Below are 6,221 nucleotides of genomic sequence, written 5' to 3' on the forward strand. Positions count from 1 at the left end.
TGGGCGGAGCCTCTCCCGGCCCCTCCCTCGGTGGGGCTCTGACCGGTCCTGGGTGTTGTGGGCACCGTCGTCGTCCAGCTCCTGCTGTGGCTACTGGCTGCGGGGGTTTGTGTCTTAGCCATTGCCCTGCACCCCAGCCAGCAAATACTCCTGAGATCAAAGACCCATGAGAGTCAGGCAAAGTGGGTGACCACCCCCCCCACCACGCTAGGCTCTGAACGTGGAGGACAACTGCCGTCTGGTGTGATGAGATGGGAGTTAGCAGTATGACCTTGGGCAAGCCACTTCGCTTCGTGGGCCTCAGCTTCCCACCCATAAAATGAGAACTTGACTATTCTCTGATTTCTGGTTGTGCGTTTTAAGAGCGTTTTTGGGATCAGCAGAAAGCCTGTTCTATGTAACAAAAGAGACTTCCATATCCCAGGACCTAAAGCTTTCCAGACTGGGAAGTTCCAAAAAGACACATAGAGGCCGAGAGAATGGAGGGTTGAGGCTCACCAGGCAACCCAGGGACAGGCAGGAGAAATGTGACTGCTTTTCTCCGTGTCTCCTCCCGCCCCTGCTAGTCCTCACACAGAGGCAGCTAACTGCCTGCACAGGCCCTTTAGGGCCATCCTGGACATAGAGGCCTTCTTCCTCCATGGCAACCGGACCTCCTAACAGAAGAGCCTCACCAGTGTTCACTGAGCCCTGAATCTTCCCCTCACCAGAGCCAGGAGCCCCCAAACTCACTTTCAGCTCCAGCCCCAGGGAGGGGCACAGGGAATTCCTTGGCAGCTCGGCCTTGGACCCTGGAGAGCTGGGAGCCAGGAGGGAGTCAGAGGGAGGGGCAGGGAGGGAGGTGAGGCCGTGGCAGATGCCCAGAGACGCCTCATTCCTTCTTGACCATGGCCGAGCTCCTCCCAGACCCCTGCCAGTCCCGGAGGGGGAGAGGGGAGACCCGGAGAGAGGCAGGAGGGCCAGCGAATGTTGCTGCAGGAAAGGGAGGGCCTCGGTGTACCTTGCACATAGGTGTCTTTGGCCCCAAACCAACTTCCTTAGTGCACCTCTGGAGCCCGGCCAGCCTGGGAAACATTTCTGTGCTGGTTGGTAGGGAGTGGGGCGTGTGAAGAGAAGGCACTTTCATCTCTCCCGAGAGGCCCCACGCTCACCTGGGAAGCTCCCAGACGGCTGGAACAGGAGTGGCTGGGGAGCTGGTTTCAGGTTCTCAATAAACAGTGGTTTGGGGCTTTTCTTAGTATTTCTAAGATGTTCTCACACAGAACAAAGGCTCTAGAGTAACAAAGGCAATTCAGGGCTGGGAGCTGGGGAGGGAGGGGAGCACTGGGACTCAGGAACTGTGAGACTCAGTTGAGAGAGATGGGCTGGTTACCTGTGCGGCTCCGGGCAAGCTGCTTAACCTCTCTGGATCGCGGGTTCTGATCTGGCCAGTGGGCACGAGGAGTTCTCACCGTGTTGCTGCGAGGGTTCAGCAACGATGAGCTTGGTGGCGTATCTGAAAGTACCTGGTCCACTGTGTCTGGCACCTTGCAGGTGCTCAACAAATTGCTCTCTTTCTCCTGATGGTGTTGGTGTCTTGCCGTATGTGTACTTATCTGTCCAACCGTCTATCCAAGTATCTACCCATCGCTATCATTAATCCATCACCTATTAACCCATCAATCTGTCTTTATTATTAACCTATTTATCTATCTTCATCATTATCCTCTACCAGTCTGTCTGTCGACCCTGTGTTTAATCTTCCCACATCAGACTGTTAGCATTTTCATTGCAAGGGCTGACCTCTAGCTCTGTGCAGACATTCAGTAACGGGATTAATAGACTCATTACACCTGGGGGCCAGGGCAAGCCAGAGGCTCACGTTAATGAAGTTGTTATGATAAGATGTCTTATCGCCCAGGTGCAAAGAAAAGCCAGGTTTTTCTTAGATTTCCCTCAGATCAACAGAAGAAATGTCCAGGGTAGGGAGTTTCCACGGAAATCAGGTTCTTCTCCAGTGGTCCCAGGCGTTCTTGCTCCTTAGCTCCAGAACCTCCAGCAACCTCTGCACCATCCAGGCCACTGTGTTTCCAAGTGTGACCTCCAATCTCGGGACACCTGAGGTCAGCGGTATTTCAGGATGTTCAGCTATGCAGACGTCCCGCCCACGGGGTGCTCATCTCGGTATCCACCTCCCACGCACATGGCTAGACACCCTCCTAGAATGTGTCCCAGAAAAACAAAGGCCAGAGTGAGTCTGTATGTCTTGCCTTGTACCTCAATCGTGATGCACACAGGATAATAATAAGTCACAATAATACCGTTCGTTTATATAGTGCTTTGCGGTTTTCAGAGCCTTTTACTGTGTGTGCGCCTTATCTTACTTAAGTGGCATAATAACCCTGTGAAGGGCAAGTGGGCTTTGTTTCTTTGTTGTTATTTTGCAGATGAAGAAGCTCTGCTGGAGCCACCCAGATCCTAAGTGGTGGAGCCAGCACGGCCCGGAACCAGGTCTTAGGATTGTGAGTCAGGGGCTTGCTCCAAATGTCCAGCCGATGATGCTGGGGAGGACAGAGGAACAGAGCTGAAGTAAAGCAGGGGACAGAGACAGCCTTGGATCTTCCCCTCACCTGGGAGGCTACAGTGGGATAAGATGACTTTGCTCCTGCACGTCTCAGGAAAGGCCGCCTGGCAGCACCGGGTAGCCCACCCGACCTGCAATCCCGGCTGGAAACCCTCAGACAACCTCAACCCTCTTATTTTCCCCCTTCCCCCTCAATACCAGATTGACCTCCACTCCTGTTACCTTCTCATTCTGTCTTCTCATTCTATCTGCAAGGGCTGGCTCAGCTTCTCACCTTGGAAGCTGGGGTTTCCAAAAAGAGGCATGAACACAATAGGCTCTGGGCAAGATGAGCCTCTGTGGGTGGAGAGAAAATATTAGAACTTCTACGGCTTCACACAATGGGGAAGATTTACTAATATTTATTGTGTGCATGGATACTGGCCGCTCACTGGTCTGTTGGTCAGACTGTCCAAGGCCACTCCCCGACGGGCTGCACCCACGAGCCTGATGAGTGAGCTGGGGCTTCCCGGCATGCAGGGCGTGGGCCCCCAATCCTTTGCTTTCAGTGCAATTTGACCTTCTGCAGTTCAGGTGGGCTGGGTTAAATGGATTTATGAATTGTTTTCACTAAATTAGCCCTAAAGAAATGGACACATGGCTTAAAAAAAATAAAGAGTCCTGCAAAAAGAAACCACTGAGAGAAGATAACATTAATAATGCAAATAGCAAGGTGATGGTAACACGGACTCTTCACTCATCCTAACCCAATTAAACACTTCCAAATGAGGAGTTTTAGTGGTTTTGTTAAAAATATAAAAGTGCAAGTAACAAGTTTGCAGGAACAATTGATCAATATCAGAGAAGATAGAAATTTTCTAAGAAATTTACTAGCTGAATTTAAACAAAACCCTTTGCATAATGCCTAAGATTGAAATATTATTATTTTAGTAAGCACAGCCAATGTAGTACTTTTCCATTTGGATCTCTGCACCTTTAGTGAGGTATCTTTTTTCCAATTCTGAAGACTATTAGAACTGAATATCAAAACAATTTGAACTTAAAACCATACCTTCTGAATATTGTACTGAAAAATGTTAATATGAAGATAATACAAACACGACAAAACATATCAACCACATTGCACTCACTACAAATATTACTTTTCACACCAATTTTTTAGCAAAAAGGGTGTATGTGAATGCTTAACAAAATAAAAGCTTAAAAAGTGTTATTTCATCTTTATCTCATCCATTTAGATGCTTCTTTCTGTGTATGTCTTATCTCACATGCACAAACTATATTAGGACATAAGACGTGTATGTGGTTTCTAAGTAAATAAATGTACATATATTGAGGGCATAAGATCAGAAAAGTATGAGGACAGTTGAGCAAGGCTATCGAGGAATTTCCTGACTGTCTTTTCTGCCTGCGAATGGATTCCCCTCTTGTCCTCCACATATCACCAGACTGATCTTCACTAAAATCCAGAGCGGATCAAGTCACCTGTCTGATTTCAGCTCTCTGTTGAGGTGCCTTCTGCCAGAAAGGGTGGCAGCCCTAATAGCTTTCAGGGGCTGGGCAGGTAATTTGATGTATGAAGAAGGCTGAGTGTAAGGAGTGGAGGGAACTGTGACAAACAAGGAGTTCTTTGCCTAAAAACATTCCCATTCGAACAAATTGAAACCTCAGACAGGCAACAGAAAATACCGCCGTGGCCTGGATCCTGTTCGTGGGCTGGCAATTGTAAGCTCTGACTGGGTCAAGGCTAACCTTGTTACCCTGGAAAACACTGTGCATCTCTCCCGAAAGGTCTCTTGCTGCTTCCTCCCAAATGCTTTCACTTTGTGGCCATTTCTGGTTGGTGCTGATCTTTGCCCTGTAATATTTCCTCTTTCCCACCGAGTGTAGTTTGAGTTAAAGCAAACCCGGCTGTGATGTTATCTCCTCTGTGAAGCTCCTCGACTTCCCAGGTAACCTTCCCTCCCTGTGCTGCCCTGTGGTGCTCTTGCTGGACGTTACTGAGCTCCACATCATGGGCCTGCCTGTCTCCACCACCAAGCCGAGGGCTCCCTGAGGTCAGGTACCTTGTCCTATTAATTGGTGCGTTCCTAATACCAAGGTCAAATACTGGGTCTTTAAGAATTCTTCTGAGGCAATGAATGAATGCAATCAACGGCACCTGTGTGCCTGGGTAACAGTGGTCTATTGTGAGCTCCTCATATTTGCTTTCTAATTTCTAATAATGATAAATACATACCTTCGCCTCTCTGCAACTCACCTCAGCTCCAAGACATGACCTCCCAGACTCTCTATGCTTAAAGGACTGGAGGAAAAAGAAATGGTAGGTGGTGAAAACTTCTTTCGTGGCAATGCCTCTGCGGTGGAGACAAACCATGCGTGTAAGGCAGTGGTTCCAGACTGTGGTCTGCTCAGAGGTGCTTCTATCGGAATCACCAGGGGCACTTGTTCAAAATGCACATTCCAAGGCCTCTCCCCAGACCTAGTGAATCAGAATCTGAAGAAGGGAGGCGTAGGAATTTGAATTCCAATAAGCTCCCCAAGTAATTCTTATTCATGCTAAAATTTGAGAACTATTGCTGTAAGGTAGAGCTCCCATTTCATTCACTCATTGATTCAGTTAAGAAATGTTACTGAACGCCTACTTATTCCACGCTGGGCCCTGTGCTAAGTGCCGGTGGAATGATGCCGATTCAGTCACTCCTGGTCCTTCCTTTGAAGGTTAAGACAGACTAATCCCAAGAAAAGAAACCTATTTAACAACAAGTTGTGGTAAGAGCTCTGAAGAAAATAAACAAACACGGCCAGCTTAGATGGAGCGACCCAGCAATATTGCTTTGAGAAGTGACATTCCTGGAGAACGGGAAGGAGTCAGCCATGTGTCAAGGAGGGCAGGGGAGGCAGGGCGGGGGCTGGCACAAGCCCCTGTTCCAGGCACATGAGTCCTGACCAGAGGAGAGGCCGAGCACTGACCTCCTGCAGGAGTCCTCCCATCTTGAACTCTGGGCAAATCAAATATCTATGGTAAAGTCACCCTTAGGTTAGACTTGGATTCCTTCACGTCTGCTGGGGTTCAGCCAGACGCCCACAGCCCGAGAATCCCCGAAGCCAGGGGAGGCCTCCACCCACTCTCTCCAAGCCTGGGTGCTTTGTTCTTTTTCTCTCAATCAGCCTTTTCTTCTGAGCTGCTAAGTCACTGGCACCTTTGGAAGATTATGCCAGAAGCCGAAAGTACTAAAGAGCTCAGAGACCATTCACAAGCCACAAACACAATCCCTGGCACTGTCGGCCACAGGGCAGGTGAAGGAAGGTGGGCTGGACCGACGGGAAGCGGCTCAGCTGCTGGTGTGGGTGAACCATCTACACCCCTCACCGTGCACCCTGGGAAGCTGCTCCTGGGGGAGGGCGGCCTGGGTGCAGGAGTTGTGGCTCTACAAACACACACATGCACAGACATGCGCTGTATACACGCACCTTGCATGCACACGCAAAGGCACAAGTGCACACACCACTAGATTCTTCACACACAGACACACATGCGTGTATACACCATATCTACAATTCACACAGTCGCGCGCTCTCTCTCTCTCTCTCTCACACACACACACACACACACACACACACACACACACACACACACACTATATGCATTTGTATC

Source organism: Lemur catta, chromosome 5, assembly GCF_020740605.2.
Source record: "Lemur catta isolate mLemCat1 chromosome 5, mLemCat1.pri, whole genome shotgun sequence".
NCBI classification, from domain to species: domain Eukaryota; kingdom Metazoa; phylum Chordata; class Mammalia; order Primates; family Lemuridae; genus Lemur; species Lemur catta.